This window comes from Puma concolor, chromosome D4 (genome assembly GCF_028749965.1).
Source record: "Puma concolor isolate L17-30 chromosome D4, mPumCon1.1.hap2, whole genome shotgun sequence".
Lineage (NCBI taxonomy): Eukaryota > Metazoa > Chordata > Mammalia > Carnivora > Felidae > Puma > Puma concolor.
This window is the reverse complement of record NC_141679.1, coordinates 47,876,977-47,890,218: the sequence shown is the minus strand read 5'-3', so window position 1 is coordinate 47,890,218 and position 13,242 is coordinate 47,876,977. Positions and strand designations below refer to the sequence as shown.

Sequence of the window (13,242 nt, the reverse complement as noted above, 5' to 3'; positions counted from 1 at the left end):
GTTTTGAGGCCAAGATTTATGTTCAACAGCTAATGCTTTAGAGACAGAGTTATATGTAGAAAAGCTGACTCTGTGTTTGTCCCTTATGGATGCAAATAAGAGGCGCATCTGTAATCCATGCTTTATTTATTTATTTATTTTTTTAGATCCTGACATGTTATAAAAGGTGAGCATAAGGTAAACCAAAGGCCTGTCTGCTCACCCAGGACTGAAATTCAGGGAAAGGAGGAACAAGGACCATCAAAGTCAGTTACCACATCGCCCCTAACTGTAGGGGTTGGTTAGCTGTAAATGTCAATAGTCCTAATGAGGACTGTGGAGTAATTTGTTAAATAACTGAGTGAGCCTGCCAGTCAGAAGCTGCTGGGTGAGTGTGCAGCATCAGTTAGAGACAAAGGAAGTCTTGCTTTTCTCTGCATCAAGTGGGCCCTTGGAGGCTCAGAACGAGCTGGTCCAGAAAACACAGAGAAAGCAGAAGAAGGAGTGGGGGTGGGATGAGACAACTCAGCCTCCTGAAGTCTGCAGGGTGGTGAAGAAAGAGACCCCTCACTCACACTGGGAAAACACACAGGACCTGAGCTGAGGGTGGAAAGAAAGGCCCACGGTCCCTGGGGAACTTGATAGAGCGCGTCTGACAGCCAGACTGAGTGACCAGCCTCACCATCTGCTCCCACACGTCTCCCCCCAACAATGGGGACTCGGGCAGACCTACTGCCCCTTCCCCTCCCCCACCTTCAGCATGCATTTAAATGAGGCCCCACTACCGGGAGGTGGCTGCTCCCGTGGTGATCCCTCACACACGGAGGGAGCCAGCCCCGCGCCCAGAATGGGAGGCCTGAGGGGAGAGGTTAAAATCTCAGCTGCCCAGAGAGATGATTACGGAGCTGCTCCCAAATTAAGCTGCTTCACTGCTGGTACTTGGGCATGTGTTGGGATAATTGTGCTTGAATACTTAATGCTTGATTGACTTGGCTGTTTTGTGTTTGACCATATTTTGAAATGCGATCTCACTGTTGGGGTAGGCAATTAGCATCGAGCCCACGGGGTTGGAAAGAGTGAAACTGAGTTGCTTCTATGGTGATTTCTGCTTCTTTCCTGGATGCAGCACAGAAAGCTGAGTGTTCTGCTGGGGCTCATTTGCCTATATTTGGATCATCTGGAATTTTGATCTTAAAGAGGAAGTCTCTTAATCCTGAACTTCAGTGTAGCTGCCAGCTTTGATCTTTGCGCCTGTGGTTACAGCTAAGCTTTGCTTCCATTCCAAGTGACCTTTGTTCCAGTTCAGCAGGGGAGGAAGAGAATAGGAGAGGAGAGGTCAGGGCTCTGAAAAGGGAGATTCATGCCTGGTATCAGAGAGGCTGGGACAGAATGTGAGTGATAAGTTATGACACAGAATCCAGAATTTCTAGATGGCAGTCAGCTGAGTGGCTTTCGTGCTCTGTCTTGTTCAGTTCTTTGTAACTATGTCTTAATCATCTTCGTATCCCCAGCGCATAGCACAAAGCCTGGGCTTTTAGTAAGCATTTAGTAGTTATGTTTGCGAAACATGTATATTTTTTTTTTAATTTTTTTTTCAACGTTTATTTATTTTTGGGACAGAGAGAGACAGAGTATGAACGGGGGAGGGGCAGAGAGAGAGGGAGACACAGAATCGGAAACAGGCTCCAGGCTCTGAGCCATCAGCCCAGAGCCCGACGCGGGGCTCGAACTCACGGACCGCGAGATCGTGACCTGGCTGAAGTCGGACGCTTAACCGACTGCGCCACCCAGGCGCCCCTCGAAACATGTATATTAAAGCTAGCACAATTTCTAGGAAAACAGAGAAAGGGCAATTAGCTAATTTTTACAAATCTGTTTAATTTTATTTTCAAATGCCAACTTTGAGCACCACTCAGACAGTGTGTCCCGCTTTATTGGAATAAAGTGTTCCAGTTAAGAATGATAAAAGGCAGACAATGGATCTCACAGATTCAAGAACACTTTTGGGATGTCTGAAACTACTGACTCCCTATTATAAAGGAAGGCCAGGCTTCTACTCATTTAACCTCATTAACAGCTGCATAAGCAGGTACCGATTTATTTAAAGAGAAGAAGAAAGTTAACTATGGAATAGTCAGATAACTTAATGTGTATCACTTATCCCTCAGAGGAATGTGCCCAGTCCATACATGAATGTATCACAACCCATTTATTGAGTCTTATGAGAAAAAATAAGAACCAGGGACTGGTCACATTTATTATGAAACCTAGGTGATGGGTCTCATAAAATAATTCCAGAAATACAGAAATGTGTGGGCCAGGTCTAAGGCCAAATGTTGATATATGCATGTGGCCGCAATGTCTTTGTTACCTTGCAGGCCAGGCAGTAGCAAAACAGGCCTCTGCGGACTAGGTATGAGCAAAATAAGAGCGGTCGTGGACTTTGGCTCAGTGACGTGAAGTTCAACATATGTGGCATATACAAACTTAATTTATTTCTAAATCGGTTATGAACACTCCTTAATCAAAGCACAACTCTTATATTCTCATTGTTGTCACTGTTTTGAATTAAACATTAAGAAAGATTCTTGGATTTGCATTTGCTCTGGGCTCTTCACTCTTTAAAGCCTTTTTCCTGTCCTGGATATTTAATCAACTCTTTCAAAATTAGTTACTGATACTGCTTCTCTTTTTGTTTCCTCATCTGGAATTGGGGATTTTAATAGCACCTACTGTGTAGAATTGTTGTGAAGAGTAATAAATGATATATCGAAAATGTTTATAATTGTGTCTATCATGTAATTTATGGTGATAGTATTTGCAATTATGATGTAATTTGAGCACCTTCTTGTTTGTCGAGGATATAGCCTCGTTCATACTTTTTTCTCTTGAAGTACGTGTGACTCTGCTTAGGAAGACTACAGCCTTCTCCAAAAGATGGTGCAGACACATTTATTATAGTAAATACTTTTGTAAGGTCACATAATGAAGTATAATAATTCTCAGTCACTGCCCTAAATTTGAAATTCTAATTATACAATTATCATAAATTCCTAGCAGCTGGGGAGTCTGGGTTAAGTATTAACAAGGCTAAGTATTTTAGTGCATCACGTAAGGCAGAATAGAGTAGTGAATAAGCAAGTGGGTTTGAATCTTGGCTCTTTCAGTTATTAACCTCTTTGTGCCTTGAGATTCTTATCTTTTAATGGAATAATCATATCTACCTCACAAAATCGACGAAAAGATTAAATAATATATGTAAAGGACTTAGCACAGTGTTTGGCTTATATAGAAAGGACCCAATAAATGAATAAGTGATAATGCTGCTGGTGGTAGTGATGAAGAAGATGGTGATGTTGAAGAAGATGATGGTGGTGGTGATCATCATCGTAGGTCACAGAAATTGAAACGTGGGCTTTTTTTTTTTTTTTTTTTTTTTTTTTTTTTTTTTTTTTTTTTTTTTTTACTCCTCACGAAGAAACAGTCAAGAGAAGCTTAAGGGGGGCAATTTGGCATCTTAGAAAGCATGTTATGGTTTATTGCAAAGAAGCCAGAGGACATGGATTGGAATTCTCAAAATGAATGCCAGGCGCCCAGTCCCTCTTGGAAGGTTCGACAGAGCTGAGGATGGCTTTGCTGCTATAGAAGCAAAGGATGATCTCCTTCTACCCTTTCTCCCTGCCCTCAGTAATCCCAACTACCATCAGAATAAAGGCACCATTTATTGACTTCCTTATAGGTGCAAGGACTTTACTTGCATTATTTTTTTAAATTTTTTTTTTTTTTTACATTTTTATTTATTTTTGAGAGACAGAGACAGAGCACACGTGGGGGAGGAGGAGGAAGAGAGAGAATGAGACACAGAATCCGAAGCAGGCTCCAGGCTCTGAGCTGTCAGCACAGAGCCCCATGCAGGGCTCAAACTCACAAACTGAGACCATGACCTGAGCCGAAGTCAGATGCCCAACCGACTGAGCCACCCAGGTGCCCCTATTTGCATTATTTTTAATTGCCGTAGAAACTCCTATCTGCAAGTTAGGTGTTATCCCAATTTACAATTGTAAAAAAGTCACTTAGCCAGTGGGGTGGCAGAACCAAGGATTTAGCTGGGGTCTTGCTGACTGCTGACCCTGAGATTTTACCATTGTTTTCTGGCACATGTTACCACTTTAGCACCATCTCAAACGTTACCCTTAACAAAGGTCTCTAAAAACAGTTATAAAGAAACATTTTTGACGATAATTTTTTTTTCTCAACTTGAGTTGTGTTTCTCTTCCTCCCCTACAGAGTACAAAATTATCAGAATCCACACATATACACACTTGTGAAACTATAGTGTGAGTCACTACTCTGAGTGGTGTTACATGTAGTTTGGCTGCAAGAAAATGAAACTATCAGGAAACAGTTCCCAAAACCAGTATTTCTATTTTTTACTATTTTGTATAAAAGCAGATGCCAACGAAGAGTGAATCTGAACAAAGTATCCCAGCCCCAGATAGTAAATACATATAATATTAGTTTAGTGTTCTAAAGAGGTTGCTCAAGGTTGGTCCCACAGTAAGTTAGTAATGGAATCAAATTAGAATCCACCCTTGGGGTATTCTTTCCAGCACTCTTTCATGACACCTCTGCAGCTGTTCACGTATTGGAGTTCTAGAACAGAGAACAACTTTTTAACAAAAGCGGATTGTGCGGGGAAAGTGTTTAACACACTACAGGAATGTGTTAACTAAAGAGAGTGTCTAATTTTTGAGCACTTTTGGAGGTTGCCCACATCTTTGGATATGTGTATCATGTGCATAAACAGCATGTTTACCTCCAGGCCACCACTACATTGGGCATGTTGCAAGGACCATTCATTCCAACTAAACATCTCTGCAGGTGTCAGATGTAGCATACTGTCCCTGGTGGCCTCTCTCTTTTTCTCTCATGGTCTTCTAACTCCTTTTGATATGTCTACTAGCCACCCCCCCCTCCCCCACCCCGGCAGCTTCTGAATTCCTATTTGTATGTTTTGTTACTGAACAGTTTGTTCTGACATGAGAACTATTTTTAATGAAATTCTACAAAAACTTATCTGCTAATGGTAATCACTTGCATTTGTATAGCTCGTTACACTGTATAAAGTATCCACATATGCATTATTTTATTTGTCTTGTTAACTCTGCCAAGTGGACCAGATAACATGGGTTATCCACATTTTACTACCAATGAAACAGGGTTGGAGAAGCTTTTTAAGACTTACCCAAAGTCACATTGGGTAGTCAACAGTGGAGTTGATCACACTCCTGTCTTCTGAGACCTAACAGGACATTCATCACTGAGATGCATAAGAGTATTTTCACTTCTAGAAAAAATGCCTGAGAAGATTGAAAAGTGCTTAATGTAAAGACTGTGGCCATGTAATTTCAGGCTTTATGGCAGAAATTGGGCAAAGATACTTTGGCGGGTGTCACCTCTTGATTCATACCAGGGACACCTTAATGAAGGAAGGTCATAGGAAGCATTTCTCTAAGATCTTATCCTGCAGTAAATAACTGATAAATTTTTTGTTCAGAGAAAAGGAAGTACATTTTTATCAGTGTCAAGGTTAAACAGAAGTCAGTATCAAGTCAAAAATACTCAGTATTTCTTCCAGTTATGTTCTAGAGCATCTTCATTAGAGGTTTTTAAGTTCTGAAATAGATGTTAAGTAAATGAATAGGAACAATGGAATTTATGGGAAATTCAGATGCAACTAACATGAAATGGTGAAATTAACTACTGGCCATATGTTGTGTATCTATTGGGTCACAAACTCAGGAATTTCCTGGGTGAAATCTGTACTCGCCCTGGTACACGAGGGCATGGAGAGACTCTAAAGAAAGAGGCAGGTGAGTCCAGATTGGTAGGTGGCAGTTTTAATAAGCAAGGGAACTTGTCTTCCCTTCAGCAGCCGCAAAAGTTTTGTCTTCAGCAACCACAAGATGAGTAGATCTCTATAGCTGGCCCGCCTCAATCTTAAAAGTCTATATAGAAGCCTTAACTGTGGCCAGTCCTTATTGGTTTCAACAGTACCTTACTGTCAAAGATTATGTCCTTGAAACAGCTCCTAGTGGGGGAATGGTGAGTGGAACATACATTCCAAGGATAGGGGAGGGGGTGAGGAGCCCCCACCTGCCTGGATCCAGCAGTCAGGTCAACTGACAGTCATGTGCTCTCAGTGACCTCTTCACCAGCATCATGTTGGCTGTGGATCCCTCACAACATTCAGTGGCATCATAATTTCTTAGGTTCTTTAGAAAATGAGGGCAAGCACTATAAATACTTTGAGGTGATAGCTGTATTATTTTGGAGCTGTTTGCTTGTATACCCTGAGGTATACAACTTGTATACCCTGAGGAAGAAAAGGTGGCATAGCCATAGTTACCAGTTATATAAAGCTATTAACAGAAGAGATAACGTTGTTGTTAATTGTTATTTTTTCATTTGAATTGAGAATTTGGAATTGTTTGTAGGTGCATTTTTATGATGGTTGCTTTAAAATTATAAGATAATTCTAATATCTGATTAATCTTAGTGTTGGTAGGTGATTGCCTTCCACAGATACAAGGCAACTTACAACTTATTTAAGTTGTAATATACCTGGTTCTCAGTATGACGAATTTTTTTTTAATTGTATCCGGGACATTTTGGTTATATTTTATGATACTTTGGATCCTATTTAATCTTTTTTTTTTTTCTTTTTTTTTTTCTTTCAGTAGGGAGTCTCCCTGTTGAGATGTAGCTTGAGGGCTGGATTGGTATCTATGTCTGGCTTCCTGATGGTCTGCCAATACCTCTCTTGCAAGAGTGTGGGGTGGAAATTCAGCTCCCCATTTAGTCCTACTGACCGCTTCCTGAAGAAGGTGGGACATCAGCTTGTACTGCCTGCGTTGTCTCCATGTGGTGTGGTAAGATTGAACCCTGCTGACACCACGGAGGGGGAAAGCAGAAGCCTGACTTGCCTACTTTGTTCTGCAGGGCAGGGCAGAAACTCCCTGCTGGCACCCAGAGACAGGAAGCAGGGCAGAGTGCTGAGTGCTAGCTAACCACCCGCATCCCCCTCATACTTCCTGCCACCACCTCACTGATGCTGGGTGGGCATAGAGGTTCAGCTGCCCTCTGGGCTCCACTGACATGGGGGCAGAGGGTGCTGGATTCACTACCCAGTAGGGATGGGAGGCTTTGCAGGCCACTGGACCTCACAGACTATCCTGGCAGGGGAATCCATGTGGCTCCGATTACTGATGTGGGGAGGAGAGTGGGGTGCGGCAGAACATCTGCTCCCTACTCAGCCCCCTGAAACCATGGGGGTGGGAGGAATGCAGTTTTTCTTTTCCAATTTCCTAGAGTACGGCAGTATTGCCAAAAAGGTTTTCTGCTGATAGGCTACCCTTTTCCTAGTTTGGCTGGAAGAATAGGCTTTTCTTAGAGTGCTTCCCCCCACCCACCCCCCGGTCTGTGCATGTTGGTGGTTTCTAGTTAGAGGCTTCTGCAGCGCCATATCTGGTGTGTATGGGGGAGCGGGGGTGCCATGTGGTTCCTCAAGTCTGGAGATTCCTAGGAAGTCTGTCTTCTTCTTCCCACCTTTTGGAGTTTTTCAGCTTGTCTGTGCTCTTACGTTCACGAATTCTTACCTGTGAGAGAGCGGACCTTTGCCTTTGTAAAAGGGAGAAATGGGACTACTCCATCTTAGAACTAGAGGTCCTGTAACCGTTTTTAAAGAACTCTCTGGCATTCAGTTTGGTCAGAATATCTGCATGACCTTGTCAAAGGAGTCGTGTGTGTGTATGTATGCTCACAATGACGTATTTGAATGACTAAAATTGTCCTTCTTCTAATACCCATTATATTTTGCCTTCCTTTCACACACACACACACACACACACACACACACACACACACACACACACATTTTGTGGTGTTCTTGTTGATCTGTCTTGAAAGTTTACTTGCACTTTTCTTTTACCCCAACTCCAAGCTCTTTCCATATCTTTCCCTGTGATTCCTTGCCTTCGGTTTGATGTAAAAAGTCAAGAGTAATCCCAAGTATCTACCTATTATTTTGCATCTGTTTGCTCATGTTGTGGGTATTACAATTTGTCTTAGTGGCCATGCATGGAGCTTAAGCTCAGAACTCTGACTATTCACCTTTGTATCTGTAGCATCTGGGCTCAGTACCTGAGACCTCACAGATTCTCAGTGACTATTTGTTGACTAAAGTACCCATATAAGCACATCATCTATTCACACTTGTATCTCTATGGAAACCCTTCTTTGCATAGCCTTATTTGCAGCTTCTTAATTTATTTGAGAGTGAAAGGTATGGCCTCCCTGATATTGAGCCATCTCACTGTGTAACCTTGGGTAGTTCAGTATTTCAGTTATCTATTGTTGTGTAATAAGATACCTTATCAAAAACTTAATAGCTTTTGGTGCGCCTGAGTGGCTCAGTCAGTTAAGTGCCCAACTTTGGCTCGGATCATGATCTTGTGGTCTGTGGGTTCAAGCCCTGCACAGAGCCTGGAGCCTGCTTTGGATTCTGTCTCTCTCTCTCTCTCTCTCTTTCTCCCTCTCTCTCTCTCTCTCTCTTTCTCCCTCTCTCTCTCTCTCTTTCTCCCTCTCTCTCTCTTTCTCCCTCTCTCTCTCTCTCTCTCTCTCTCTCTCTCTCTGCCCCTCCCTGGTGGGCACTCTGTCTTGCTCCATCTCTTAAAAAGAAATAAACATTAAAAAATTTTTTTTAAATACCTAATAGCTGTTTTGTTTTGTTTTGTTTTGTTTTGTTTTTAAGGGAGAGAGAAAATGCGTGAGGAGGGGAAAGGGGCAAAGGAAGATAGAGAATCCTAAGCAGCTCTATGCTTAGTGTGGAGCCCAATGCACAGTTCAATCCCACAGGGTCATGACCCTGAGATTATGACCTGAGCTGAAGTCAAGAGTTGGATGCTTAACTAATTGAGCCAGCCAGGTGCCCCAAAACTTAGTAGTTTAAAACAATAATGATTTTGCAATTTGAGTAGAGCTTGATGGAAACACCTTATCTCTGTTCCATTTACCATCAGCTGGAGTGTTGTGACTTGCTCTAGAGGATATACTTCCAAGATGGCTCACTCACATAACAAGTCAGTGCTGACTGTTTGCTGGGAACTCAACTGAACCTGTCAGCCAGGGGTCTTGATTATTCTCCACATGAGCCTCTCCACATGGTTGCTTGGGCTTCCTCACAACATGGTGGCTGGATTTCAAGAGGTAGAAGCTGCCTTATTAATCCATGGCTTAGAAGACTTGTAATATTTCTTTCTTTGCACAATATTGCACAAATCATTCTTAGATCTAGCATAGAGTCAATGTAAGGAGGGAATGTAAGCTCCATCTCTTTATGGGAGTTGCAGTTTGTATGTAGAGGGAGAAACTGAATTATTTGGGGCCATCTTTGGAGACTAACTCTCTTCCTTCAGTTTCTTTATCTGTAGAGTGTCAAATGGGCAACAATAATGCATATATCATAGACTAACTATGAATGTTCTAGGAGAAAATGTATGTATCAAGTTTAGAATGATTCTTGGCACGTGGTAAGTGGTCAATACATTTTAGCTACTAAGGCTAATTTTTCTTGGTATGAGAATGGAGAATTGCAACAAAATGCTAAGTTAGAGAAGAACATACCTTTTCCTCCATGGAATTTGTGATATCTTCTCATGAAGTCCAGTTAGACAAGTTTAATATTTCCTTTGATTGCTTCAATTAATGCATTTTCTTTGATTTGCTTCTATTTCTTAAAAAACCAATAGAGGTTAAAAAAAAAAAAAAAGAGAGACCTCAAATTAGTAGCCATCAAGTGGAAGGAATAACCCACAATTTTGTTTTCTAATAACTTTTGGTGTCTTTGTTAGAATTCTTTTTCTTTTCACTCACTTGCGGGTATTGTTGTTCTTGATATCACTTTTCAGTCCCTCCACATTGCACTTTGAAAAAGCAGTTCTCTCAAGAGATATAATGAAGGATATTGGAATGGCATGCCCTGGGAAGCTGCTCTTGGCCCGGTCTTCGGAAGCACTCATGTGCAGAGTTATTCCTTTAGGAAAGTTACATATCAGCAGAGGTCATCAGCCAGATAAAATCCAAGGAATAACCAGGTAACTTCCAAGTCACGTAATCTCTACGTTTTAGTAATTCCAGCAGAGTAATTTCTTGTTACTATAGACAGGGAGTGATGCAGAGTGCTGCTAAAATTCTTAAGTTCATTATTTCTAGCAGTTGAAATGTCAGCCAGGTCAAAGTGCATGGTGTCTTTGTAACTATCTTGATTTTGTATAAAAAGATCCATCATGTTTGTGCTAGGTTCTAATAGCACTGCTATCCTCTATTCTTGTATTTTGATTCTGTGTCTATACCTGTAATTTTTCCAAGTGATTAAGACCACGAGTTATTCCTTCTACAGCTGACATTTCCTTATGTGATTATTCATCTCTTTAGTTCTTTTAACAACCACGTTTTATTAATGATCATTTGCTGTGCAGTAATAAACTCTGTATCATTTAGTCCTTCTGGAATTTCCTGATCCTTGATTACAGTGTAACATATCGCCTGATTAATTGCTCATCATTGCTGTTTTCAGCTTCTGCATGAACTAGTTAAGGTTATTTTTTCCCTTTTTGGTTTTACCATCCCCTGAAGATTTTCATTTTCAACAAATGTATTAGTTGTCTTCAACTTCTGTCACTTACTTTTTTGCATTCCCTGATAGCACAGAGCATATACTGACTCCTTGCAAATGGTTACCATTTACTCGTGTTTCAGTCGAGCACAGTGATTCTCAGATTTTAGTGTGCCTTAGAAGCACTTGGAGGGCTTGTTAAAACATAGATTGCTGGGTCCCACTCCCAGAGTAGGTCTGGGTATGGCCAGAGAATTTGTATTTCTAGCAAATTCCCAGGGGTGCCCATGCTGCCTGTCTAGGACCAAGAGTGGAGAACGACTAGCATAGCAGGTTAGAATAGTGGTTAAGGGCCTAAGTTCTGGGTTCAGCTAATATGGGTTCAGACAACAGCTCCCAATCTTGGGAAAACTAAGGTCTTACAAAACTTCAGTTTCTGCATTAGTAAAATCGGAAGAGGGCCAACCTTTTAGACTCCTCGTAAGGATTAGATGAGATAATCCCCATAAAGCACTTAGTACTGTGGCAAGATGTCGATGCTTAATAAATGTTAGTATTGGTATATTTTACAAGATATAAGGAATTAATGTTCAAGTTTAATTACCAAAATTAAGAAAATGTGCCTCCTTTCACAAATTGGTCACTCTTCTTTGGATCTTGATTTTCTATATTGCTGAGTTAGAAATGCTATTTAAAAAAAAAAAAAGATTAGCCATGTGGACAGAAAGATGCAGTAGAGAGATCATGAGATTTGGAATCAGGAAAACGCCTGGGTTCTAGTCTAGACTCTGCTATTCCTGGCTTTGTGACTCACAGCAATTTTCTTCTCTCTCTGATCCAAGTTTCCTGTAAATATCTTCTAAAGTGGTGACATAAATGGTAAGGATTGTTATATGGATCAAATGAGCTAGATCATTTGGTAAGTTTATTTGAGTTTAATGTTCTATAATATTATTGTCATTTTTATTGAGAATAAGGGGCTAGCACAATTTTTTATTCCACTGATTCATTATCATTGTAGAAAGTCATGCATCTATGGAGTAACAATTATTGAAAAAATTTTTTCATTAGAATTGTTTTGAAGTGGTATTGACTCTAACTGGGAATTGCTAAACGCTTACATATGTGACATGTTATTTTCTATTAGTAACCTAGTTAGATCTCTTTCTTATTGGCTGAAATGCTGGCTCATCTTCTGAACTTTTTACCTGGAGGGAATTGACATCTGAATGACCATATTTTCAAATGATGCTGAGGGAGAGAGAAATAATTATGCTATATCTGATAATGATTGGACCAAAAATGCACTTAGAGAAAGCTTTGTTCTCATGATGTGAGTTGCTGAGTTTTGATAATAGATTTTAGAAAAAAAAATCAGGGACTTCTTTGCATTGGATACTACAAGATTCTTTCAGAAGAGGAAAGAAGTTACACGTAATCAGAAATTTTAAATGTAGTGTTAAACACTGTGTTTGAAGATACCAAAATGAACCACTCACATTTCATGCTTTCAATGCATTTTTCTGTTGAAGAAAGCAGAACGACATGCAAAAGTCACGACATACGTTCCAAAGAAGGCCGAGTCAGGGGGCAGGGGCGATGCTGAGGGAGACAAAGGCAGGGAGATTGTTTCTGGCTGGGGAACCAGCCCCCTCCCATTTTCAGGCTGTGTGCTGAGCCACATTAAGCCAGTGTGTCTGAGTATCATAAGGAGCCTGAAAAGGACTTTGTGAGCCCAATTTATTGACCTTCACAAAGGATTATATTTAAACCATCTCTGACAGATGAGAATCTATCCTCCATTGGGGGAAGAAATCCTTCCCTTGAAGGAGATTTTATAACCTTCCTTATTAACTCATTTCAGTATTTACCATCCTTTGCTTGCTGCACAGAAACCTGTTTCAGCTGCCACAGGAACATCAGGATTTGTCCTCTCTGGACTTGCTGAACACAAACTTACATCTTTATGTAACCCAGCATCGTCATCTCTCAGGGGCCGCCATGTCACCGTCTCATCAGTTGATTACACAATTAAACAATTCTCTAGGAATCAGGATATAGTCATGGGTAAGAGCATCAAGGGTCAGGCAGTTCCAGATTAGAGTATTGGTTCCGTCACTTTCTCGTACCTGTGACCTTGGGAAAAGTTACTTAAAACCTCCAAGCCTCAATTTTCTTACTCATACAACTAGGGTAATAAACACAACATGTCTACCTCCCAGGGTTATTGTGAAAATGAGATTAGAAAATGCATGTTTTAGGTTGGGCTACATGAAATCATTAATATGTGCCCATTTTGACCACAAAAATAGCAATCTCAAGTGGTTCACACTAATAAGTGGCTTAGCAAGGTACCTGAGTTTTATCAAAGATTTGACATTAATAACAATTTTTAGAAACACAAAACTTTAATAATGTATTAACATATATGATGTTAATCTAGTATATATAGCGTAATATAATAATCATATTATTATTTGCATCATTGTTATTGCCGTGGTGTGCAATATTCAGTGTAGGTGCTAGAGGATATTCCTGCAAACAAACCATTCTGATTCCTGGTGCTGTGTGTGATGCCATAAATGTGT

At 40.7% G+C, this 13,242-nt stretch overlaps 1 long non-coding RNA gene across 3 annotated transcripts in view; it reads left to right on the top strand.

Moving 5' to 3' along the window:
* Positions 1-5,991: 5,991 nt before the first annotated feature.
* The window catches only part of LOC147574860 (uncharacterized), a 44,605-nt gene continuing 37,354 nt past the window's right edge, over positions 5,992-13,242 (top strand). Inside the window, exons 1-3 of one of the 3 annotated variants that reach the window (XR_015243582.1) lie at positions 5,992-6,866; positions 9,060-9,246; positions 9,948-10,133. This is a non-coding gene — a long non-coding RNA (uncharacterized LOC147574860). The remainder of the gene's footprint in view (positions 6,867-9,059; positions 9,247-9,947; positions 10,134-13,242) is intronic. The other 2 variants (XR_015243580.1, XR_015243581.1) reach the window with 2 other exon arrangements.